At 39.0% G+C, this 27852-nt stretch overlaps 1 long non-coding RNA gene across 1 annotated transcript; it reads left to right on the top strand.

Annotated features, from left to right (window-relative positions):
• Window positions 1-374: 374 nt before the first annotated feature.
• LOC110478606 (uncharacterized) lies at window positions 375-21110 on the top strand. Its single transcript, XR_002466793.3, has 3 exons — window positions 375-566; window positions 11270-11642; window positions 21014-21110. It is a non-coding gene; the product is annotated as an uncharacterized LOC110478606 (long non-coding RNA).
• The last annotated feature ends 6742 nt before the right edge of the window (window positions 21111-27852 follow it).

Genomic DNA, 27852 nt, shown 5'->3' with positions numbered 1-27852 from the left:
AAATGCTATTCCTTAGGTGTCAAATTTTTTATGTCACTTAGTCACATATTTATGCCACTTCTCTTCTGAAATGAGACATGGTATTTAGAATACTGCAGATGGAAGCAATCTCTAAATCAGTCATGCAAACTACTAGCTGTTTTATCATATAGGACATAGATGTGAGACCTTTTCAAATCCTCTTTTACATGTTAACAAAGAAATTGGCCTTTAAAAAAGTGATAAGGAAATGGAGTTCAAAAATATCTGCAAAATATCAACTGGATGGTGTCATTTTAGCAGGATTCCTGGATCCTTCTATGGTGTGGGATGCTTGAAATCCTAACATAGATTTTATTTATCTGAAGCCTTACTCACTCTTCCGTCAGCATCGATGCTGCCTCAGCAATCACCACCTGGCTCTCTGCAATGGGGAAAGAACTGGTTGCCTCCCGTGTTTTGCCAAATCTCGTGCTAAGAATTAGGGCACCAGAGGGGTTGCAGCAGGTGTTCAGAACCAGCTGAGCATTTGCTTGTTCCACTTTGGGAATACAGAAGAAAATGTGAAGCTGAAGTGGCTCTTAATAGTAAGTATTTCATATTTTTTTTTACATTGACCAACACACTGAACAGCAAATGTTTCTTGAAATGGAGAAGGGTGAAGCCAGCCTCTTAAATCTTGTCTTCTTTCCCCATATCCATGGTGGCAATTAGCAACGTGGCTCTCTAGGTTCAGCAGGCCATTACTTGTGCCCAGAATGGACTACAAAATGAACTGTCAGTGTGGCAGATTGTCTCTGACAAGGATAAAAGGATGAGATCTCTCCCAAGAGCAGAAAGGAGGATTTGGAGCCCAGGTTTTGAAGGTATTTAGGAACCTGAGGATGTAAAGAAACACTTGGTGGTTTATCCATGGTATCTGGTTCGTTATCTCATTGCCTGATAGCCTGGCCCGAGCCCTAGAATTAAATACTGAATGTGAATGGGATGTTGGCATGTCATATGTGGTTCACAGGGAAATGAACTGGTTTGGGAACACGTCTTACTGCATAGTTATTCTTACTGGATATCCAGGGAACTCATCTTGATGTGCTGCACTGTCAGTATGAAGCTTCCTGGTGGTTTCCAGGAGTCACATAGACCCCCTTGGGACCCCATTGCCTGTGCCTGGCTCTGTCTGGCCCCGGCCGGAGGTTCCCTGGCTGTGCCCAGCCCGGTGCGGGCGCGGGGATCGCTGCGGTGGGGAGCGCAGCAGGGACAGAGCACGGGGAAACCGAGGCACGGGAATGAGGGAAGGGCACTTGGCTGAGTTGCCAAATCTTTAATGACGAAGTTGGGGTAGAACAAGTGAACCAAATCTGAACAGACTACTTTTATAGGGTAGGGGGAACACGGGGAGGACACAACCTGTGACCAATAGGAGGGAATTGGGGGAGGGGTGCAGGGTGAGGGCTCCCCAATAGCAGCCAACATGGGGAGGGAGAAAACCTTACCCAATTCTGCTTTGAGGAAGGGATGAAAGACAGGGAACACTCTAGAACCAAAGAAGCATGCTATCTTTGACAGACAGGGGTAAGACAAGGAACAAGGGAGATATACAGGTGGATTGATATGTAGATTGACATACATTTTGGTGGGGAAAACTGTGGTAAACAATTCAGGACTGAACCATTAGGGAAGCCAAATGCGGTACAGAGACTGAGCCATTACAAACGTATAACAAGGAATATAAAATCATACTACAGAAGAACCAACTGTAAAATAACAGACTACCACAATTGCCCAACCCTCCTTATTTTAGTTCTTGGCAAGGCATTCTGCTTCTCAGGAAGAGGCATGTGGATCAAGAATAGGGTAGGCTGGTACTGTGGGAAGGCAGCAATGAATTGCACAGTATTAAACAGTTGTAGCTGTGCAGCTTATATCAGTCCAGGTGAAAGCTTTGATTAAAATGCCTGCGTCTCTCTGTAAGGCTCTTTGAAGATGGACTTAGAGTCTGTAATTCCTTCCACGGAATTAGATCTCCCAACCAAACCAGTCCCTCTCCAGGGCCTGTGTTACTGACATCAATTACTAGAAATATTCATTATCAGAAGAGTAAGACCATGATTCAGATTTTTTACTCATTAGTTGAGGATCTTCTTGCCAACTGTTGAGAAACTTATCAGCTTTCTTTTTCACTCATACATCCCACTTGCATCAAAATGAAGGTTTTATTAGGTGCTTTGCATTAAAATAGAGATAAAAGGAGTATGTTTGCTTGAAGCAGAACAAGACAGAATAAGCCAGATCTTCAGCTGATATACATTTGTCAGGGCTCTGTAAAAGGTAATGAAGCAATACTAATTTGCACTAGTTAATCAGCTGAGCTTCTCTCACAGCAACTCCTCTGCAGTTCTCCTGGTGATGACATTGTAGCTGGATGGAATTCTGGCTCAGATGGAGTTAATTTTCCCCATTGCAGCCCTCACAGTGCTGTGGGTTGTATGGGTGTCTAGAAAGGTGCTGATAAAACACCAGTGGTTTGGCTACTGCTGCACCAAGACTGTCTTCCCAAATTTCTCCCCTCAACAGTAGGCCTGGACAGGGGGGAAGAACTAGAAAGAGAACCTAGCCAGGATAGCTGACCCAAACTAACCAAAGGGTCGTTCTGTGCCGTATGAAATATGTTCAACAATAGAAGCTAGGGGAAAGGAGGAGGAGGGCAACATTTGTTATTATGACATTTGTCTTTCAGAGCACTTGCTGAAAGCCTACCTTCTGCAAGGTGGTTGGACATCATCTGCTGATGGGAAGTAGAGAAAAAATAATTTTCCTTTGCTTCTGTACACGGCCTTTGCTTTTGCTTTAATCAACTGCCTTTATCTTGACACATGAGGGTTTTTTTTATCTTATTTTCTCCCTGCCCTGTCCTGATGAGAAGGGGAGTAATATAGCAACTTGGTGGACACGTGGCATCCTGCCAAAGGCAACCCTGGACAGCTTCTAGCCCATGCCTCAGATAGGTAAGAAATACTCTGAGTCATGCATCTGCTGAAGGTGGCTGATAGGCAAGATTAATTTGCAAGTAAATGGTGGAATTCTTACTCTTTTTCCTGAACTGTCTTTTGATATTACTAGGCAGAACTGCTCTCCTTTACCTTTGCCTTTAGGGCAAGGAATTTGCATTTTTTCATGATGGCTTGGAATTCATCATGTATACTTAAGAATGATTCTCCAAATCTGGCTGGAGACGCACTCCAACCTCTCTGGTTTTCACCTCTTTTCTGCTTCCTCTTGCTTCTCAATTCTTAGGCAATGAGGAGGTTTTTTCTTACCTTTTCTACCCCTTTTAGCAATCTTTCCCTCTATTTCACTCAATTAAATATTCTTATGATACCACCTGCTCAGAAAGAATCAAATATCGTTTACCTTATATACGTATATTTCTGGCTGATACTGCTCTGCCTTCTACAGTAGCAAAAGAAAATAAATTTAAATAATTTGGATTTTGAGTAAGTAATATATGTTTAAGGGATTCCATTCTGTTGTATTATTCTGAAAACACAGACAACCTTTGGCTTTCATGAGCCCACAAGCTGAATCAGAACTGTCCCACTTAAATACCAGCTGAAGCTCCCAAGTCCTTTTGCGGACATCACTGTTTAATTCATGCAAACTGGAGGAAAAAGTGATGATAAGCTAAGAGAAGTGTCCCTCCTGTTTTGCCTCACCAGGAAGTTAATACAGTTTTCATGTCTTGTGACATTATTTAGTGTTCCCACGAATGGCTGCATAATCACAGCCTGACAGCTGGGGGCACTGGGAACAGACACAAGTCCTGTGACAGCAAGGCTCTGGGACAAATGATACAAAGCAGGTAATGAAAAATTTACCAGAAAAATAGCACTTTCATTCTGCTCAGAAAATAATTTTTATCTCTTCCAAACACATTATTTTAAGAAATTAAATTTTATTTTTATTCAATTTTTGTGGATTTATGTGTGAGTGTGTGAGCTGTATGAGCTGGTTTTCCACTCAGAATTCAGTGTGGAAAATTCCTGTAGGTAGTTTTCTGTCTTTGAGTCACAGTATCCACTGAGATATAATATTCATTTCATTAGGCTCATCGGTGTTAATACTGTTCAGCTCCATCTAATGAAAACAGTAAATTAACATGTGCAGTAGTTATCTTTCACTTACTAATTGATATATGATGAAAGTTCCCTTGCTACCAGCTAGTACATCATCAAAGAGAGTAAGTACAAACAGTGGCTTAAAGGATTTTAAAAATATATGTTTGTAATTACAGTGATAGCCAGTATATGCTATTTAAGAGAAAAATGCAAAAAAAAATGTTGCTGCCATTGGATAACAAAATCTTATACAAATAATTTTCTTCCCTGGAAATTTGAGCAGCTATCGTATTTATGCAGGAATGGTCTTTGAATACATATTTCAGTAGCATTATGCACTTCAACATAAGGATTATTATTCTGAAATCTCTTCTCACAGTTAGTTTTTTTTGGTGGACTTTTAACTTTTGATCGTGAGCTTGCATCTAATTGAAGAAGTGTTTCTATGACTGACTGCTGATTGCTAGGCAGGAAAGCCTTGAATTACTAGCTGTTTTCCAGGAAGTTAAAATGGAGGATAGCAGATTCTCATCTGATGTTAATCACCTGATCTGCTTAAAATTGGAATGTGCTGATTCACATCAAAGGATGGGAAAGAAACTCCTCAAGGAAGCACTGAAGAGCACCTCTGAGTCTCACAGTACCCCAGAAGCCCAGGAGACTTTATCAGGCCTCAGCCAAACACCTGTTACCAAAGGCATCTTTGAATGTCCAGTAAGGGAAATAAATGAAAAATCATAAACTTCATCAGTACTGCCTTGTGGATGACTTCACTCTTCCTAAAAAGTCAGCAACTAACTTCCCCTTCTGTAGAAACATATGCCTACAAACCTTCAGAGGGAAAAAACGGAGACAGGCGAGAATTAAAAATGCAAAAAGGAACTGAAAATAATCCATTTTGCTGTAGGAAGTATGGAAAAGACTGCAAATAGGAGCTTGCACATCTCCCAAGTCATCATGTTTTAAAAAGGGAATGGATCGATGTGAAGAGGAAGCAGCCTTAGTCACTTTGGAGCCAAATGGATCTGCTCAGTTTCCAAGAAATCTCTGACCATGTCTTGCAGCATTAAAGGTACCCAAACACTGTAAAGGCACCAAGTTGTTTAAAAGTCATGCTCCCCTTGGCTTGGTGGACCTGCAGTAATGATCTGCTAGTGACAAAAGCTGGGGCTCCTCACTCTTGTGTTCTCCGAGTTCTCGTGTCCCAGCAAAGACCTTGCTTTCCTGAGACAAAGGTGCTGCTTGCTTCCTCCTGCTCCCATCAGCAGCTCAGTGTGTGCTGCCAAGCCACATGGCCCTGGCCATGAGGCTTTTCTTGGCAGGAAAACCCTGGGGTGCTCAGCGAGGTCACCCGAGGGCTGCTGTCCTCCCTGTATTTGTTTCAATTGGGCTGAGCTGCTGTAATGCTGCCAGAAAAAGGTCTGGCAGCACCTGCTGACACAATGTGGTAGGCAGCTTTCATTTAACTAGAAGTGAACTTTGTAAATTCAAGGTGTTTATTCATTATCCCGAACGATTTCTCACAATTATTTTTTCACAAGTATCTCAATATTGTTATACTCAGTATGGGCAAGCCAAAAATCCTGTCGCACAGACAGATGGAGCAAATGAAGGAGAAACTATTATAAATGCAAACAAAATTCTTTAACTGAAGGCTTTATGGTTTTAGGTTCTTGATTTTGTACTCAGTGGAGTGTCTTTCTCTTACATGTGATAACTCCTATAAGGCTGTGGTCTGTAAAATTAGTAATATATAGTGCAATGTATACTTACATTTCTTACTTCCTTATAATGCATTTTTTCACTTAACTTTATATGTTTGTGTTTTGCACTTAACTTTATATGTTTGTTTATATGTTTGTGGGAAGACTGTGACAAAAAAGAGATTAGTCTGAGAAGTATTTCTGAAACTCTTGTATAAGTCTGTGGAAGTATTTCTGAATTTCTTCCATAAACCTTAAATCATATAATGAGAACTATAATCTATAATTTTCCAGCTGAGCTGGAATGTGGGTTGGCACAGCCTCTGCCCCCTGCTTTCCAGATATTTTCCAGAATTTTGCTCTTTATTTTGTTCATTACAGAAGAATTTCCTATTGCCGAGGACTATATTGCTTCCATTTTTAGAGCAGTGCATTGTGTTCTTCTGTATCATTTATATTTGTTGTGGGATAAATTTGGTATCTTAAGTGATACTTCCCGTCGCTGAAGCTGAAAAGGTCTGTTTCTGGAGACTGATAAAAATGGCGAAATACAGGACTGCTTCAGTTCAAATGTTGGCTCTTCTTCACAAACTTCAAGTTGAATTACCACTGAGCAAGAAGCCACAGTGATGATATTGTGAAGGATTCATATTGTTCTGTATTTTTTGAAGAGATCAATGTTATTGTGGTAAAGGACATGAAGTAAGACACTTGTTATCTCTGTCCTTCTTTGAATGTGATGCCAGGTGTTAAGTTTTCCTTTTATTTCTGTCAGCCAAACTCCACTGCTCAGGTGTTACTGTACTGTGTTTTTTCACTTGTTGTGGGAACTCAAAATGTCTCTCAGACATTTTTAGAGGTTCCAGGCCTTGGTCAGAAGCATTCTAGACCCTGGCAGACAGCTGAAAAACAGCTGTGATTTTGAGTTTGAGCCATGGAATGAATTACCAACTTTGGAGGTGGAGCAAGCAGTCACAAAAGGTTAGATAGTATAGTAAAAGTAGTTACAAAGTAGAGGGGAAATTTTTTTTGTATTGTACAGGGGGGTTTTAGCACATGTACAGGGGGGTTTTCACTTTGTACATGAGGGTCAGAAGTTCTAAGATGGAGGAAAGTGGGCTGATCCTGTTCTTCCTCCTTCTTCTTCCTTACCTCCATGTTCTTGGTGATGTTGGCATTCACAGATTGGTTTAGAGTAGAAAAACACTTGGCAACGTAGGTAGTAGGTATTGGGGAATAATTGTAAACATGTTATACGTAATATATCTTATAAAAGATAGCAGCAGCCCTGGGCGGAGAGAGAGACGAAGAAGACAGCAGACACAGAGGATGTCAGGGTGTGTGTGTGCCTCTACCCAGGCCGCTGATCAAATAGCCACAGTCCAAGAACATAATCTGTTAGATAACTAGCAATAAACTGCCTTGAGACCGAACAGCTAAGCCTGCGGAGTTTTTCTTTGGAAGCACAGGTTGGAGGAGGAATTTCACCACCACATGTGGCCCCAAAACAAGGCTGGGGTTCTCACAACTTGTAATTAAAATCTCTAAACATGTTAGACTGGAGTGTTTAGCAGCATTCCGGTCTATTTAACTGACTTCTTATGAATTGCTGGGTCAATTGCCAACTGCCAGGCCAAAATGAAATATAGGTTTGCATTTATTTTCCTAGGCATTGTATTTAAGGTTATCAAAGGCTTAACCAATTCCCCAAGGCTTTCTTGGCTGAGATGGAAACTCTGGATCTAGGGCTTCCCTGGAATGATTTTGAGTGTTTCATCCATACCCTGTGCAGACACCTGGCCTCATCCTGCATCATTCATCTCCTGGTCTGAACAAAATGGTTCAATGTTTTTCTGTTGCCCTGGGCCCAGTCAGGCAGTGTGTAGCTGATGCTGCAGCTCACTAACAGAGTAGTAGTAAACACAACCTTACCTTCTACTGTTTTACTTCTTAGCCCACAAGAAACATAAAAGAGTATTCCTAATTGTAATTTAACTATAGCAATATCTGCTAGAAAAAAAACTAAAAAAAAAAAAAACCAAATAGTTTCAGGTGCCTCCCCTTTTCCTTGTCCTTCAGAGACTCATTCCTGGGTAATGCAACATATCCTGTGTATTCTTATATTATGTTTCAATGTATCAGGTAATTTAACTGCTGAATAAAACCATTGGTAAATGTCTAATGGGGGGGAAACAAGTTCTTAACACTCTTCTTGTTGTTCATTTTAGTAAGAATATTAGGGAACTCATGTTCTAGCATTATGATAATGATGGGAATTCTGCTCTTAAGAAATTTCAGTTATCCTCTGGATTTATTATGACCTTTTCTGTTTGTTAAGTTCTTGGGTTTTTTAGGGGGAGCACTGCTTTGCATTTTACCCCTGCTTAACAGCCTATTTCTTATGCTTGTTTCAATCCATCTCTGTGAATTGAGGTTTTTTTGACTGGCCTCAGTGCACTTGCACATTGCCAACATTGTACTCTGAGGTGATATGCAGAACTGAATATTGGATCATTAGACACTCATTTTGCTAAATTACATTGTAGTACCCTGGTATGTAAAGATCTGGTATGTAAACAATTGTATTCCTGCTCTAGTCTTATTTAGTTAAAATGGGGTTTACTGCTGGATACATGCACTATTGCTCTGACTCAGTGCAGTCATTTTTGTGTTACTATTTCTTAGGGTAAAAGACTAACTCTTAGGGTAAAAAAAAATAAACTCTTAATATTTTTAAAAATTTTTGTTGTTGTTGTTTTTCACTATCTCCTGAAATCTCAAAGTATTAGGCTGAGCATAAGAACCAGGCAACTTATCAGAACTTGGCTGGGTTCCATGAGTCTCTTACTCGTTATCCTGTGCTTTAGATGCTGAAAAAGAAACCAAAGATACCCTGTTCCTCTTCCATTTCTGTTAGGTTGCATGACCACCACCTGGTGCCCCAATGCACCTCTATTGTCTTAAAGAAGGGAGCCAGGGGAATTGCATTTAGTTCTTCCAAAAAATTTAAAGGAAGTGAGAACTGCTCTCTGTATATAAATAACTCAAGTCAGGAAAAACTCAATGGCATTATACCCATTGCTGGGCTGTGATTACAGCTAGAAACTGCATATAGCTCAGCTGATTTAAAATTATCCAAATATTAGATCAATTCTTTAATGATAGTTGGCAAACCTCAAAGAGAAGTTAGTTGGAGCCAAGGAGGGTAGCCATGGTCATTCATACCCCATCCTGACTCCCTGCCAAGACGGGCACGCAGTGCCGGCTGGACAGCCAGGAGTGCTTTGGTTTGTTGGGCTGGGCTGGCTTTGGCTGGGGTAGAGGGTTTTTTCCCTTCACAGTGGCTGAATTTGTGCTGAACACAGAATTGATAATAGAGAGATGTTTTTGTTATTGCTGAGCAGAGCCAAGGCCTCCTGTGCTTTTTGTACTGCCACACAGTGGTAGAGGGCTAGGAGGGCTTATGAGGCTGGGAGGGGACATAGCCAGGACAGGTGACCCAAACTGACCAAAGGGATTTTCCAGATCATGAGACATCATGCTTCATATAGAAAGTGGAGGGCAAAAGGAGGAAGGAGAGGACATTTGGAGCGATAGTGTTTGTCTTCCCAAGTCACTGTCACAGGTGATAGAGCCCTGCTCTCCTGGGGATGGCTGAACCCCTGCCCAACCATAGAAAGCAGGGAATTAATTCCTTGCATTGCTTTGCTTGTCTGCATGGCTTTAGGCTATTAAACTGTCCCTACCTCAACTCATGAGGTTTTTTTACTTTTGCCTTTTCCATTTTCTTCCCAATCTTTTTGGTAGGGGAGTGAGTGAGTCAGTGGTTATGTGGGGCATGGCTGTTGGCTGGGGTGAACCACAACAAGGGCCTGAAAAAAGCCACATTCACTTTAGTTGCCATGCTTTAGGAAATGAGCAGCCCTTGAGGTGCAACTTCATGTCCCAAATCACTGTTCTCTGAAGAGAATTCCCAGAGTTCACTTCTACTTTACTGTTTGTGCATCCTGTCTTCTGTGAACTTCCAGGTGCCTTTCTGATAAATTCTTTTTTGTTTAATATTGAAACTTCTTTCAAACAACCTTTAATAATAAAGCCATGAGGTAGAACTCTTTTTTTCCTATCTTTTTACTGTCATGTTTATGTATGAAGCAAATTATAATATCCAATAAATTTGCAGTCCTGTGAGTTTTTATAAATATTTAAAATAGTTGCACTCTGTAAAAAATTCCCCATGCATTAGAAATGCAAGACACTGCAAATTAAATTTATATTGCATATTTGAATATTGGATGTCAGTATATGCTAAAGTTATTTGGTCTAAAGCAAGTGAAATACCTAATACAAATGCAGTGATTTGCCTTGACACGGTGTCTTGATTCATTGGCAGTTTCTACAAGCACAGAAAAAAGATGGCATGCATTGCAAATTGTTCAGCAAAATTAACAATCAGATCAAAATTGTAATTTGCAAAATTAAATAGACTGATGTAGTCATGAAATAATATCAGATTTTGAGGCTTTTATTCCTTTGGCTTCTGTTGCTTATTTTCTTGCATTATGGATTTTCTTTCTCTGTGTCTTACAATATTACCTAGTCACTAGGTACTGGAAATACAAGATATGTTTATTTCCATCCAGACTCTCATACAAGTCATATTTCATTTGCTTCAATTTTCTGTCCTTGGAAGCAAAAATGAAAAGTTCTTCTGAACAGTCTTCAAGAAGTGTCCTAGCCACTGCTGTGTCACATTAATATTGTAGTTAATACAAATAATGGAAAAGGGAAACAAAGCAAAAGCACAATTTTCAGTGCTTAAACTCTGTCCTTCATTTCCCTTCTATTTCTTACAGATTTTAATGCTGTCTTCAAAATCATACTGAGAAATATTTTCAAATACAGCAAGGGACAAGCATTTTTCAGCCTTTCCAGTTATGGAGGTTCAGTGTCCTCTTGCCAGGGTCTCACAACCAGCAATCATATAAGAAACTGGCAATTTAGTTTCTTAGCTGTTGTCCTTACCTATTTCTTTTAACCAAAACAATTTTTTTTGGCCAAGAGATCTGCAGGTTTGAGGGCTCATAATAACCAGAAACTTGAAAAAGGCTACAAGTGTAGAAAATGAATATAGGTTCAAGATTTTAAAGAAAGAACAACTGTTAGTCTGGCTTAGCTTCCTCACTGCGGAAGTCAGAGCAATCCATGCTTTTTGCCTCATGCTGATCCACACAGTTTTAGCCCCATTTAAAACAGTGTTTCAGGAGGCATCCCATCCTGATGTGGAAGCATCTAGAGATGAAAAACCCACTTACTCAGCGAACTACCTTTTCAGTTCCCGAATGCACAGAGAAATTCAGTTGTAATTTATCTGGTTGGGGTACTGTTTTGTGTGCTCTTCCCCTAAGAGATTAGAATCTTTAATATAATACTACTTTATATCTGTAATGGTAATCTCGTCCTTCTCTGTTACAGACTGCAGAGACTGAAGCACAGTCAAAGGGGTAAAATGCAGAGCATGAAGCTGACACAGAGGCATTCTTCCCCAAGAAGTCAAGTGGACATAGAGTGACAGCCACGTGGTGCTTTGGTGCCATGCAGGGCATGGAGGGAAGAGATCACACAACCCAGACTGGTCAATCACTTTGAAAAACAGGAAATCAGCTGAGTATTATCCCTATGAGACACACGTGCAGTGCTTGATTCACAGCTCTTTTACTACAGAAGAGTCAAGAAGTGTGCCTTGGAGGTGATGTCCAGAGTTACGGATCAATTAACCTTGGATGGCAGCACATATGGCAGCACTTATGGCAGTCTCTGAGCACCTCAGGTCATCATCTCTGTGTTGGTAAGTAATGGGAAAATAGAATAGACAAAATGGAAGTAATTAAGATAAAGTGCTGGGGAATTTAATAGAAAAATAGTGTGTATTTCAGAAGCACAATTGCTGCTACCTAACAGGCACTGAGAATTCTATGCTTGTGAGAGGCCAGAAATGATCCTTAATCACCTGTCCTGTAAGAACACTGATGGCCATTGAAAAAAATTACCCCAGTTAGTAAGAGAAATGCCACATCCAAAAATCAGCACAGTCAAAAGGAGAGTTTAAATTTATTCAGCTATCAGTAGCAAGACTGGTAAAAGGTTGTTAAGTATGAGTTATGGCTCCATTCCACGTACTATAGCCTGCAGCAATGGATATTTTAATAAACTTCACTTGGAAGAAAATAAAATTATTTTTGTGAAAATACCTGAGGTGTTTTGAAGATACCAGAATCCAAAGAAATATATGGCAATCTCATGGCAAGCATCCCTATAATGCATAGAAGTGGGGAAAACATAAGCACGTAATGAATATAGAACAGGCTTGAGGAAATAAGTGCTGGTGAATTTAAGCAAACTGTGTGCCTTGAAATGTAAAACAACCAAAGTATATTTCTTCAGTACAACAGTGACTGGTAGAATATATTTATAAACTGCAGAGCAACTGAACTCCCTATCCCTAGTGCAAACCCCCTGCAGGAATCAAATGTTTTGATTGAAAAGGAATGGGGCCATCACACTAAGCCCATTAACAACCAGTTTGCCCATAAATTGCCTCAGAGCATGGTGTGTACCAGCACAACTCTGCAGCAGGCAGTGGCCACTCAGGTGGAAGAAGGAGGTGGATGGAGTGATGGACTGGAGAGAAGGGGCCATGGGGATGGCAGGGGAAAGGCTGCAAGGAAGACGTTTCACCACCTCATGTTCCAAAGTTACTGACAGAATCACTGCTTGTTGCTCCCATGACAGGCACCCCAGCAGCAGCAGGGAGGAGAAACCATTCTCAAGCACAGCAGTCTTGGAACTGTGGCAGATCCAGTGCTTCCTGGCAAAAAAAAAAAAAAAAAAAAAAAAAATCTTCTTTCTTTTGTTGTTATTGCACTAGGTACCTCCCTGCTTGGATTAAGTCTCAAACCAGCACCAAATTAAAGGCTATTTCTACTTACTGATATAAAGTTTTGTGAAGCACTCCATAGACAAATAGCACAAGATCCTTTCTGATGCATCAGCCTGAATGCTATAATGATATCTGTCAAATAAATGCTCTAAACAGAAGCAGTTATTTTTTTAGCACCCAAAACTAAGTTAATTAGTGTACACAAAGTTGTTACGTGTGAAGCAAGAGCAAGGCAAAATGTAACAAGGCTGCGGGCAGTTGTTCTGCTCATTTGCAATGAAAGGGTGGTCCAGGGACCTTAAGTCCTGCAGTTGATGGAGATGAGCACTCTTCATCAGCTGTTCTCCCAGCCAAGTCCATGACATTAGCTGGACTACGCATAGCTGGACACTGATTATGCACTTATTTTCCTAGGAGAGCACAGCATTTTAAAAGGTGTATTGTTCTTAGGGAGATAATTCTCAGGAAACCACTTGATATCTTTACCTGTCTTTTCCCCCTGTAAACTTGAGCAGTTTCAATGTTCATTGCTGTTGCTTCCATGAGGGAGTTCATCTTACTGCTCTAGGGACCTGGAGGATCACTTTGTCTATGCTATAGAAAATAACACTGCTATGGAAGGAAAACCTCATTTTATTTTAGAAGAAATCTTACTTCTCTCACTTTTTCCTGCTGTGTTTCTCATAAGCACCAGGACAGGTGCCTCTAGGTGGATGCCAAATCTGAGACCTTGCCATGCTGCCTCAGTTAGAGGGGTGACTGACCTTTGACTTTCTTAGTCCCCTTTAGGAGCTAATGATGCATTTTGCTTCTCTGTCCCATCCCATCCCATCCCATCCCATCCCATCCCATCCCATCCCATCCCATCCCATCCCATCCCATCCCATCCCACCTTTGTGAGCCCATGGGTTTTCCTCACCATCCTTTGGGCAGCCTAGGACTCTAGTCTGTTATTTTTCTTCCCCCTTTGACGGGAGCTGTTACTGTTTGTGTATTTTAGTTTGGGTATAGGCTTTTCCTGGCTCTCTAGTTGTCCTGAGAAATTGCAAGTAGCTGTGCTGCACTGGGATGTCTGTGACTTGTTGACTTGGTTTGAAAAGACAGGTGTTTGCTAAGGAAGGCAGGAGCCTCACCTGAAATGGAAAATGTAAACCCCCTCCCTCCAAATTATTGTAATTCTGAAATTAAGGGGCTCTCAGGCAAAGATATGGGAGTAGGAATAGCAGTTATTTATTAGGGAAGAAAATAAAAGTAAAATAAAAAATGCAGTCATACAGAACACTGACAGAGTCGGAATACAATCTGACACCCTGTTAGCCAGGGTGGTGGTGCCAGTCCTGATTAAACACTGGCTGCAGTCCTCCTGGAGTGACAGGTGTGGTTCGGTTTAAGCAGTGATCCTGTGGAAGGGTGTAGTCTTCCTCTGAAGATCCAGTGAAAAAGACCCAGCTGTTCCTCTGGGAATCCAGTGGAAAGGCTGCATCTGGTGTCCTAAAAACTCAGATTATATCCAGTTAGGAATGCTTGCTCCTCTCTCTGGGTGGAGCATTTCACAATGGGATTCTGTAACTTTTATCAGTCATGCAGAGATATTCAATAGCCCATTATCAGCAGATGTCTTCCTGGAGGGAGGATTGGTTGTGGAAGAGATGAAGAAAACTGCCCACTTAACAGGAGAGAACTGCCACACCTCTAACAGAGGGGGAGAGAATACACACCCCCAGCTCCATCTGCCAACCTAAGACATGGGTTCATCTGAGCATCAGCCTTGTGGCCCTTCTGTTCCCTTGGGTGCTCCTGCAGCCAGACCTACCCACACAGTCTCTGTTTATGCCAATCTTAATACTTCTGTTACAGTTCTCTCAAATACTCAACAAAGCTCTTCAATGACCCTTGCTCTTAGCACTGTGAAGTGAATTTTTATGAAGTGAAATGAAGGCACAGATCTAATCTTACCTGTCCTTGCAATTCCTGATAATTCAGAGTACATCATCCAGTATCTGCCTTTGCAAGACAATTCAAGATGTTAACAATTTGAAATTAAGGATATCTCAGGAAAAAAACATTAAGCTTCAACACATATGTAAGAGGAAGCAGAAAATATCTGGATTCAATTAACTAGTTAATTCACACCTTCCTTCTGTTACATCTTACAGTGGTTCTGCAAAACACCTTTGGTTTGGTATTTTTCATTATTTTTTTTGGCCCATGCAGATGAATGTGGTTTTTAGAGCTATTTCCTTTTGCCATTGTTAATTTTGAAACAGAGAATAATGTAGTTTTCACTAAGTTTTTTTTGTTTTCAGCCAGAAAATATGTTCTGTAGTGCATAACTGCAATGTGTGTCTAGCTATCCAAACAGAACTCAAAGACCAGAAGCTGCAGCATGGCTCATTAGGAATTTTTTGTAAATATAATGTTAATACAAAAAGGAAAATCAGACCAAACTTTCAAGTGTGCATGAATTAAACAAATCAAGTACACTCACTAGCTTAGCAATAGCAAAATATTGTTAGTAAAAAAAAAATATGTAGATGGAGTGTCTTCATTTTAACTGGTGCCATTCCCATACACATTTTTACATACTTATAGCTACTCTGATAATATTTTTTCCTGCCATGCTCCTGTGCTATAACAGAAAATGGCTTCTGAAATGTAATACTATACAGTCTGGGATACTATACAGAGCTGAATCTTCTCTCAATAGCACTCCAGGATGTTTGACATTAATTTAGAATGTAGTGTCATTTTCCAGGAGTTATGGGTTAATTCTGAAAAAATTAAATGACCTTCAGATACATGTTGCATAAATTGTTCTCACTCATCCATATTCAAAGCAAGACTTTTAAAAGAGTCTGCATGTAGTTCATATCTGCAAGTATGATCTCAGGGAAAAATAATTGCATTCAAAATTGTACTTACTTGACTAGAGGCAAAAAAGTTATAAAATGCCTACACTTTCAACAAATCATCTTGTATTTGAAATTTATTTTCAGCTTTCCAGGTGGTTATCTTTGGCAGAGTTTCAGGAAGAAATATAATATATATGAACCATAAGTAGTGCATAATTGAGACCTCCTATAAAGACAAACCATTGTGTATGTAAACATTTCAGTGGCGCTAATATGAGTGAAGGTGTAGTGAAAAACCTTTTTATTTCACAACAGTCTCAGATTATTGTTTTCTATGAACTTGTAAGGAATAATGTATTCCATTTCATGTGATTAAAAAATACTTTTTTTTTTTTTGTTAAAAAATCATTTTTACAATGTTTTAATGCACTTACAGGTACTCCTGGACAAAAGAAAACTGCCTTCAAGTTCCTTAAAATGTCTAGACCACCTTAGAAAACTGTTGGAGTTTAACACATATTCTTATTTTATAATGAGAGTAAATAAATATTTTCCTTGTGAACAAGGAGTAGGAATTAACAGATGTCTGTTTTATAGATTAAATTAAATGCATAGTAGTACTTGTTTAGGTATATAGGCCCCTCAGATGTTGAATATGAAAACCCTTCTTTGGATGAGTGGGTTTGCTCTTTCTGCTCCTGAAGACCTTGCCCCAGACTCTTTACTCCCAGAAAAATATGTGTCTCTGGCATATTTATTTTTCTCAGGGCCTTTTTTTTCAGAAGCCAGAGCCATTGTTAAGTCCTCTGTGGGAATTTATCACACTTCTAGAACAGTTTTTTTTTCATATTTTAGCCCATTTGTGCTCCCCAACAGCTTTGACAGCCTGTGAACTTCACAATGCTGAAGAGAAGGTTGAGCCTTGTGACATAATGTTTTGGGAGGTATTTTGTTCCCATTCTATAATTTTGCAACCAGTAAAATAATTTTCAAATGTATCCTGAATTTAGCAAACACTTTAAGCTGAAATCACAGATGAAAATTGGTTTAGCCTTCTGATTTTCTTTTTAAAGCTTTTCCATTTATGAAAAGTCAAAATATTCTCACTTATAAAAAAGATCAAGGATATGGAGGTCCAGGTCATCCTAGCCTGTAAATATCAATCCCCACACCAAAACAGGGTCTCAAGAGTCATAAATCACCACTCCTTTCCTGTTATGTGATCCTTTTCAGATCCTTTTCAGGCTTGGAAATGCATGTGGCTTGGTACAGAGAGAACAGTGCTACCTGCAGAGTGTTAAGGACTGGGAGGAGATGTCAACACCTGTAGTTTCACTAAATGAAACTGTGACTGAATAAAAAAAAAAAAAAAAAAAAAAAGGAGAGAGACAGATTCCATGTCCTTGAAGACAGAGCTGGGAGCTGCCCATAGGTTTCAGTGCAGTCTGTCTGAAGCAGCAGAGGTGCAGTCTCTGCCTCATGAATGGTGTATGGACCTTAGTCCTGGGAACATGCCTGTGTGCTGGGGAAGAAAAGGGCACTACAGATCGTTTTCTGTGTCTCCAGTTGCTTGCTGTTTTTTGCAAAGAAAGAATTTATTATGAAAGAAAAGTCTTGTTCAGATTAAAATCCACCTCCTATTTTTCCTTTCCCCCCCTCCTTTTGTCATTTTTGTGGTTTAGCTGCCATTTACACTCCCCTGTCCTTACAAAAACAACAACAAATAAACCAACAAAACCAAACTAGTTATCTGTATCTACTTGTACCTACTTTTCTGGTTTTACTACAAATGTATAATTCTATCTTGTCCCTGATGGTAGTTGTAGAGACAGAGCTATAGAGATGTTCGGATAGACCTACATGGATCTCAATCCATCTCTTTTGTTTCCTTAAGTAACTTCTCACTCAGGCCCCAGTTCCCTTTCTCTAGAGCCACATGTTTGATCTCAGTTAAAGCTGTGAAGAGGACAAACTGTAAGCCCTTCACTCTGGCTTTCTTTAGTATGACACATGTCACAAGCTTAAGGAAAAACCTATTTTAAAAAAATGAAACAATTTATTCTATAAGGCCTATTCACAGGAATTAGGAGACAGTCTGAGGCTGGGACATGTGAGTTGCCTGTACCTGTGTTTATAAGAAGAGAGAAATTAAATGTGTAGAAGAAGAGGGCTTAAGGTGTATATATCCAGAAATGCTGGGAAGTGCAGGTGGCAAGAAGATCTGGTGTATATTAACATGGTTTTCTAAAATCCTCTGTTTTCCTGAGCAATATAACCCTTCTGTCCTATGCTGGTCATTGTTTCAGGAACAAGTCAGAAGTTGTCTCCACAAAGTTGTCAAAAAGAAAAAGTAAGAAGGAGCCAGGGAAAAAAAAAATCACTACCAGAATAAAGTCTGAGACTTCACTTCTTCAAAGAATAAGAAAAATCCCATGGTTATTATTCTGATCATTTTAATCTGACAGATCAAAATGATCAGAATTAGTATTATAATATTGTTCCATCTCTGTATCTGTGGATAATTAAGACATATCTTTCAAATATAAGTTTTATTTTATAATCTTCTAATATAGCTTTTTTCCATGAATTTACTTTGCATTGATATTTTTGCACCCGACATTTACACCTGCCATTTACAAAATTTACTTAATTTGAGTGTTTATTTCATGAACTGAATTCCATATTTTCAAAAATAAATTGGATGGCTGAAACAATGCACAGTGAATTTTTCATTCTCCTGAATATAAGTTTGATAACCACATTGTTAACTGTGTTGTTCAAACACTGCACAACCTGGTTAAATATGAAAGGGCTTATTTCTGCTGACACTATTTTTCTATGGAAAATGTTTTGTCAGCCTTTATTTGAGACACATTACTAAGCACCAATTTCTGATTTATTTATTGATTTTCAAGCTGTGCTTTAGTTTATTTTCACAATATTTTCAATTTAGGATAGCAAATTAGAGACAAAATAATGTACATATCCACTTTCACAGGCTATCTCTAGATATTTCTGGGTTTTCTATTGATTCTAACTCTCCATGTAAGTTTTACCAGGAGACTTATCACCTGCCTTGCAAATTCCTAAGAACCAAAATAGCAACAGCTGTACATTGTCATTGCACTATGAGCCATCCTGAGAGGAGCAATGCACAAGGGGAGAAATAAGACAAGGAATATTGACTTCCATCTGACAAGAGTCAAGCAAAGACTGTTTCCATGAAGTGTTGTAACTATATTTTTGATCACCTCCCTGTGGCTTGAGTATAATAGTCCTTGGAAACCCTAGGCTATGCTGAATGTAGGATCCTAGCTCTCTGCAGTTGACAGAGAATATATAACATTATACTCACTAGTGGCTCAAAGTCTGCATTGTAGGTTTCATTTTTCAGTCCCTGATGGGATTGTACCTTGTACTTTTAGGAGGTATCAATTTTGCAAATGCTTTACCCTTTCTTCATCATAAATACTCTTGCTTGGATAGAAATTTCAGAGTGCTGAAGCATCAGTTTTTAGGTCCTATGAAGAAATTGTGTATACAGCCCTATACCCTGCTCACTGCAGCATTTATTTGATTTATGTGACAATGAGGTTTGCAAAACCTCCACTGCTTTCTAGTCCATGGATTGTGAGAACTGCCTTTCAGAATTGGATTGAACATTGCTAATTCTGTCTATAAACAACCCAAAACAACACTCAGGGGAGTGTAAATAAACCTGGAGCTCATTAATCTGCTGCACTATTGTCATTGAGAGACTGCTCTATTTAGCAATCCAGGTGAAGTCATCTCAGTACTCCAGGAATTTTGCCTGAGGCACAGCTGCAAATATGCTGCACAAGATTTACTACACAATTACACAGAACAAAGCTCTAAGAGGAAAAGTACCTCTGAATATAATAGGACCATTTAGGATGGTGGATGGAGAAGGAATTTTGGAAGAGATGGCACAAAATCCATGTTCTCTCAATGACAGTACTGGCTTAAGTTCCCTTGTGCATCAACAAAATAAAATTTTGAACAGAAAAAATAGGCTACAATGTTTGGATTTTTCATATGTGGAAAACACAGTTAGTATCAAAACTTTTTGCACATGCAATTTAGAGGTTTCTATACCAGTGCATGTAGGACACTAAGGGTTTTCCATTTTTCCAAGGACTGAACAATAGTTTTTCCATAATTATGGGGAAATTATTTGTTTGGTTTTTTTTTAAACCCTCACTAAAAATAAAAGAATGCCTGAGTGCTCAGTGAGACTGCAAGTTTGAAATTCAGATGGGCTTTATTAATTCTGAAGCTTTTCACTGTCAATGATTGTGACTTGGACTAAGGAATTGATATCTTCAGAAATGTGACAGCACATGCCATTTCCTTTTCTGCAGGAGATTAAGGGCTTTTTCTTTATCTTTTCTCTTTTATTGCTTTAGGCATGACAGGAAGCTGACACAAAGTGTGATCACAATTGTATACCTCTAATAGGTGTAGATTGTGTCAGGACAAAGATCCACCCCATTCACTACTCTACCTTCTGGAATTTGCCTGGGGAACAAATGTAAACACCAGAGGTTGTCTCAGTCTCCCTTGTAGTAATCTGTGAATAGTGACTTCATCCTTGCATGCAAAAGCATTCAAAGGCCACAGAAAATGCAAATGGAGAACAAAACACTTGCAAAAAGGCTCTACATTTGGTTTCTTTGCATAATTTGGAACAAATTTCCTCTTAACCTAACATTCTGATTAAAATCATCAGATTGCAGCTACTTCTTACTAGTGACAAATAATTGGATTGAAATTTTCTCTTTGGGGTTCCTGCATAGCACAGGGGGAAGGAAGACCTGTGACCTGCTGGGGACACTCCACACTCTTCCTGAATGAAGAGAGTGATTGGATATACCTTCCCTTTAGCCTTCTCTTCTCCAGACTTATCAAACACAGTTACCTCAGCCTCTCTTAACATATCATGCTCCCCAGTCCCTGATAATGTGGCAGCCTTTCATTGGCCTCACCCTGTTTGCCAGTCTCCCTCTTGCTCTGGAGAACCTGGTTACAATACTCCAGGTGTGTCTGCACAAAGGCTGAATAGAGGGAACTAATATTTCCCCATAGTATCATGGTTAAATCATGGTTCCAGAGTATTTATGTCTGTGCCTGTAAACACAGTTCCCAAGAGTACCAGGAGTAAATAACATCACCCTTTTAACAATGTTATGGTCTTAAGTCGTGTTCTCAAGTCGTTGTGGTCTCATTTGCAGAAGTCTTGGTAACTCCTTGCAACAGCTGAAATCAGGTGTCTTATTTTGAATAAAGGAGATTTTATTTATTGAAGTTTCTGAAAAATTATTTTAAAATGAGGCCAGATTATTGCAATAATATCCACAGCCAGAGGATATATTGTTATTTGTGCCTTGTTTCTGGTCTTTCTGCTAGGTTGTGCTCATGCCAGAGATTGCTAAGAAGCCTGACTACAGTTTGCAAAACCCCCAGACACTGAAACAAGCACCACAGAATAGTAAGAGGACACTGCAAAATATGGAAATTCTGTATATGAAGCAAAAGCAAATCATGTCTTGTGTTGAAGTGAAAAGAGGCCACCTGTGAAAAAAATATAACCTTGAATTTTTTGTCTATATCATAATATATAACTGTCTTAGCATTTTCTATTCATTGAACACTTCTGAGCCTTTATAACATTCTTTTAGGAGTATTTTTTTCTTCTAATTTAATAATAAAAGAAGCTTGTTGAGCTAAAGAATTAGGTTGTATCTAAAGGTCAACTAATATACACTAATACAACTGTGCAGAATATGAAAAATTCCTTTTTATGTATCATCTGTTATTTATGGTATTTCTCATAACCTGCACTGAATTAGTGATATTGAAATATCCTTGCAGGATAGCTACTCAAAGGAGAATAAAACATATTGTGATACAACTGGAGTTGGAAAAAACCCACCAAAGATTAGAGGAGCCAAAGTTTTAATAAAATATAATTCTAAGTAAAATCTGAGTTGTCAGTACTGCTACTGAACCGTTTTTTTGGGCTCTCAGGTGAGAAACATAATTGAAATCTCAGATGAGAACATAGTTGCCCCAGGTCTATCTCAACACACTCCCAAGCACCGCTGCTCAGCTGGTGTTGACTGTGGCTTGACATCCAGCTTATGCACACCCTTAAAGGGCTATGGAAACCAGGGAGTTCTCCAAGCCACGTGTTTTGCTCTGGCTGGTGTTTCCTATCTACCCTAAGATACCACAAAGGGAGACACACGGGCAAACAGGAGATGCCTTACGGTCCCCTTTGCCCAGGAGTCTGTTTTACCAAGAACTGTCACTAGTGACAGAGCAAGAAGTTCTAGACTCTTCCCTCCTTATCCAGCTCCTCTGTGGATTGGACATTCAACTCCTTCTATGCCTAAAGGATTTCTAATTGAAGCTGGAGCTACAGCTGTATGTTCTCAGATTGGATTGATGCTACCAGCTGACAGCATATCCTGGGGTGTGGAGCCAATCTCAGACCCACAGCTGTGCTTTATTCATGAAAGAATAAAGCACAGGTCAGACAGGAGAAAATGAGCCCAAATACTATGGACTAGTTCCTGTACTCATGAAATGCATAGATGGTTTAAAGTAAAATACTCAGTCTTGGATACCAGATTCCTGTTTGTCTGTACTCTCTGTCTGAACAGGTGGAATCAGACTTGGGTTCCTATTTGCTAATACCTTATTCTGCTAGTTCGGTGTAGTAACCACTGAGGAGTAAAACCATAGTCAACTTCAGAATTTTAAAATTTAATAGTCTGAAACAATTTGAATGTGAGAGATGTCTCATTAATTTTTGGTTTCCTCAATCATTAAGGTAAAACTAGGTGACATGATACCTTTGGATGTTACCTTGTCCTTCTCCTTTCCCAGATTTTCTCATGCCTTTCTTATTCTTGATTGGTGTTTTTCTAACTTATTCTCAAAAACCTTCAGAATTGTCTATCTCACAACCCCTCCAAGCCTAGTCCTATGCTTCATTGCTTCATTATCCATCCTATGAGATTTTCCTCCTAATACTTCAGTTTAAGCTACTTCATATCATATCCACTCAAAGGCATGGGGAACTGATCACTATTTTGGTTATGTTTTGATATATGGTCTCAAAATTCTTTCACTCTAGACTAAGCCATTTGAAATTACCCAGTCTTTATGAGATCTATTTTATTACTTTGAACTCTCTACTCTTGTTCCCTTTTTTTTTTTTTTTTTTCATATTTATTACTGCTGGAGACACTACTCATTAATGGCTGAGGCAAAAAAAAAAAAATCCCCAGAGAACAGCCTGCTGTATTTGGTAGATTATATTCTTGTGTGTACACATACACATCAGTATGTGTGTGTGTGTGTGTGTGTGTTTGTCCTGGTGGAGTGCTTGTCTTTTTTTCCTAACAGCATGACTAGATTAATTAATATTCAGCTTAGAACCAAACCTTCCTCTCAAACTCAAATCCTTTCCTTCAGAATTACTACCCAGCCTTCTGTACATGCAGCCTATCTACCTACAGTATAACGTCTTTCATGTCTTTATTGACTGTGCATTATTTCATAAGACACAATCGTGCTAAGTTCTAACCCTGTTTTTTCCTGTTCTTTCACTCTCCCTCCAGATCAGTGCTATCTGCAAACTTCATATTCTGCTGTGAAAGTTCTTAAAAAAATTGAGTAGTAGCCATCTCAAGAGAGACATCTTCAAAAGTCAATCGGCATGATGTCTTCCATTTTGACACCAACCATTAATAAACACTTTTAGTGGTTACCAAATGCTCAAGATTTATACTCTTTAATAAAAATCTCTGTATGACAGGTTTTTTTCCTAACTTGTTTTCAGAAAGATTATATAAAACTGTCAAACCTTTCTAAAGTGAGGATATGACATATACTGCTCCTGCTTTTTTTCTCTTATGGAACACTTAAATCAAATTTACAAACTCTAAATTGGCTGGTCTACTTGTCATCATCCAGGTGTCTGTAAATTACAGTTTGATCATTTATTGCTATATTTTTTCCTGAACCCCATTCTTGCTAGCATCTAACTCCCAGCACTTCCTTTATTATTTCTTTAAAACTTGCAATATATTTGCTCATTTGCAGTCTTTTGGACCACATCTGTTCTCTGTGAACTCTGAAAATTGTTGGTGGGTTTTGTTTGAGATTGTTTCAGTCAGTTGTCTAAATGCTTTGCCATGAGGCTTATGAGGCTCAGCCAATTTTGAAGTCCACACCTTAGGTAGAATCAGAGATGTGCAAGAAAAAGACAAGGGACAACAGGTACAGGTTGCACTTAGGGGGAAAAAAATCACAGCAAGAGTTCCCATAAGTACTTGAACAGGTTTCTCAGTGAGGTTGTGGAATTTCTATCTGGGTAACATGGGGAAATGTTGAAGCTGGCCCTGTTTTGAAAGGGGTAGGGACTAGATCACCACAGAAGGCTCTGCAGTGTACATTATTCTAATACTCTGTATTGATTTTATCACTCTTCTTTTTTCCTCTGAAGTTCAAAGTTAGACTGATTTTTGTCTCTGATCAGTGGACGTGATCAAGCCAGATGTAATCATAACAAAATAATGGTTTAGTAACAACTGAGCTTGTTGATGAGCTATCATCATTTTCTGCCACCGTCCTTTATACTCAATGACAGCACCAGTACCCAGTCCCTCTGTGCCATTTGTTATTGTTCATCAGCTGGGTTCCCAACTCTTCTGGGAATAAAATATGTAGGTGACATTAGTGACAAATATTTTTAAATTGTATCACTGTGGTTATAAGATGGTGTCTCATGTTTCTAAGGCTTTCTCTTAGAATTTGCTTTTATTGTTTTTCATATCCATCTCATATTTCATCTAATTATTTTCCAGTACTATGCTATCATGTATGGCAAGGAAAAGGGTTTTCTGTGTGTGTGTTTAAAGCCTTTGTGTGCTTTATCACAGGCCTAGGCAAACAATAATTAGCATCAGTTGATTAAACAGATAAGCCAAAGAACTCTCCTTCATCTGTATAAGGTCATTTATCTCAAAGCACATCTCCCCTAGGGAGATGTACTGGGAGGTCAGCCCATGCTGTGCCATGAAGAGATCCATCACTTACACTCTAAGTAAAACCAAGTTGTTACTTTCTCCTTCTTTAGTGTACTTAGTCATGGCACAAAGAGGACCTGTGACCTGCTGAGTTTCACACCTATTTAAGAGTCTTAAAGTTGAACTGGGATTACAGTATTTTCTGCCACTCCATTTCTTTGGACTGGAAGTCCATTTTTTGCTGCAGTCAGTTCCTAGGAAGGAACACATGCCTTTGTTCATCTCTCCACCTGTACCCTTACCTTTCTGTGCACAAAGCCTGCAGCTGCTCTGCCTGCCAGATAGCTCTTCCTTCTGTGAGAGATGCTGTGTGCCTCACTGTAAATATAACCAGCCTGGCCAGCATGATCATTGCTTTATAAACCATTTGTCACAGCCCTCCGGGTATTGCATGTGCCCTTTACAATACTGAGCACACAGAGGAAGCCACAAAATAATGTATCTGATTATTTATTCTAGAAAGTAATTTCTGCTGAATGAGAGAACAGCAATGACTGCCAGCTTTTGGCAGGCTGACCAGCCCAGAAAACTGACCAGCCTGCAAAATCCCTTTGTTTGTCATCATCCACCAAGTAGAGATGCCTTTCTAAATCTCTTTTTGAGCTTGTCATAAGTCCATCTATTTTCATTCTCCCTTTATATTTTCTCCTTTAACATCTTTTTTTATTTGCCACAAACAAGCTATTTTTTCCTAGCTGCACCTCTAGCAAAATGGGAAGTTAGAGTGTACTATTTTTGGGTAGAGTGTTGACACCACTTTTTCTCCATTGAGTCTTAAGATTTATTTTTATTTTGTTAATAAATTCAGAGTGTTTACATATCTGAGATTTTGACTAACATTATACATTAACATGAAAGGACTTAACTTTCTGATTTACATCACTTTTCTCTTGCTTCTCTAGAATGTGGTAGTTCAAGTTTTGATACAAACATGGTTTATGATTGTGTATATTGTACCTGCTGTGAAGCATATTAGCTTGTAAATCCTTGTAAACAGCTAGCTTGTCTAATGTCTTATCAGCAGTTCACTCGGGTGATTCACATCTGTTCAAATGTCTAACTTCTTTTTTCTTAAATTGTTAGGCTTTCTGAATCATTATCATATTCTTTTCAAATTAACCTTGTAGGTATTTCTAAGATTACACATATATTTCTAACTTATTCCCAGTTATAATTTTTCAAACTGCCTTTTACTCCTTTCATGAAATGCATAGTAACAAATTTCCAGAAAAAAAATATTTCTATCTCTGTTTTGAGGTAGTGGCATACATTAACATACAGGTGCTAATTTCACATAGGCATGAGCAATCAAAGTGTTAAAATAGGTCATTGCCAGGGCACAAAAGCAGATGTTCTTGCACCCCCTTTGCTGATTGTGGTTTCACATAAAGCTCAATGTCTTGCTACTCATACATATGCAAAAAAAATGTTTTTCCTTTGGCATTCTTTAGGGGAAATTCAAGAAATAGGGAGCAGAGGCAAAGGATACCATTGATGTGTCCTAATGAAAGCACTGTCTTTGGCAGTCACTGATAATTGTGAGCAGCATATATACTCTGAGAACTCTGAGCAGCCTATTATTGTGAGATGGTGAACCCCTAGAATCACCCTGATACACTGTGTCCTCCAAGGTACCTTAGCAAATGCAATATCAGAAAAATCTACTGGAAATAAATACTGAGAAAAGGTGGTTCACGAGAGAGATTGTTAATAGACTTTCAGTGGTGTATAAAGGCACAGTCTGGAAAAGCAATTTATTATCCTGTGCATTTGGTAGCCTGGCACATATGCCCTTAAGTGACAGGTTTGGTTAGTTCCTGTAGAAATGATTCTGATTATTATTGTTTTTATAACACCTCTTCCAGTGGTTAGTTGAAAGTGCTGTCCATAGGCTATCCATTCTACTAAGATTTCAAATTCATTACAGTCATTTTTCAGAACAAGGAAATCCATTTTCTATTACCCAGAAGATGTTAGCTTCATGTGTTTCTGAAAGAGCACAATTGTGGTGGTTGCTGATGGTGAGTGAGTAATTGACAGAGAAACTTTTTCTATCCACTTTGGCATGATAGAAAGCTAGTGCTGTTCAAGGAAAACATTATAAGCTTTTCTTTTGTACAGAGAACTCATTCTTTGTCCAGGTAGTAAGTGCAAATAATTACATGTCATTTAGTTGAATAAAAAGATAGATGACAGAAAATAGGAGGAAACTATAGTAAAGAGAAGAAAAAAAAATTGCTATGTAAAACTTATAAATCATTTTTACCTCTACGGAGTCCTTGAGATAAGAGGTACTAGTCTGCTTAGCTACTCTGAAGAGAAATTGATCTTAGAATTAGTACCACATTCTTACAAATTAGAAGTAAACACCTTTTTTACATCCTGCTGAGACTTCCCTGGTTTGAGCCATCATGGCTTGAACTCTTCCAAGGCCACGGGATGAGCTTTGTCCCAAAGGAGGGTTAGCACAGCCCTGCCAATAAACTCTGGGGGAGTGAGTATTGGGGTAAAATATCCACGAGCATGGAAATCAAAGTGGGGCTCAGTGACTCTCCACATACAGTGCCTCAGCCCCTATGTCTGGAGCTCAGTTATCTGCTTCATTTCTGGTGCTCTTGATTTTCCACTCCTTCCAGTCTGGTCAAGGTGGTGGTACGTAGAGGTCATATTTCAGATTAAAATGCATCCTCCATAATAATTTTTCAAAGTAATCTTGTTATGATTATTTTTTGACAGTTGGAAGAGAGGAAGGAGCACGGGGTACCATGACATGACATGGCATTTCTAGCAACCAGAAATAGGGCAGACACAAAGTTGTCAAAGGAAAACAAATCCCGTTAAGCTCAGCCTGTTCATACAATGAAATGGGTTTTCATGCAGTTTGTTTTATAATACATATAATCTTATAATTTCATGACTCAGTTTCCTAAGTTGGGAGTACTGTTCTGTTCCTTTACTTAATAAGTGAGAATAACAAAACATAAATGAGCTACTCTATTGCAACATAAATTTGGATTCTCTAATTTGAAGCAGAACACAGTGCTGTAATTTAACATTGAATAAATGTTTAAGTTCAAAGACATCACAATCGGAGAATAATACATATTTGCAAGTCTGGGTTTATCAATGGCTACATAGAAGGAAGCA

Source organism: Lonchura striata, chromosome 3 (genome assembly GCF_046129695.1).
Source record: "Lonchura striata isolate bLonStr1 chromosome 3, bLonStr1.mat, whole genome shotgun sequence".
Taxonomy (NCBI): domain Eukaryota; kingdom Metazoa; phylum Chordata; class Aves; order Passeriformes; family Estrildidae; genus Lonchura; species Lonchura striata.
Note: the sequence above shows the minus strand (reverse complement) of the source record. Positions and strands in the feature narration are given on the sequence as shown.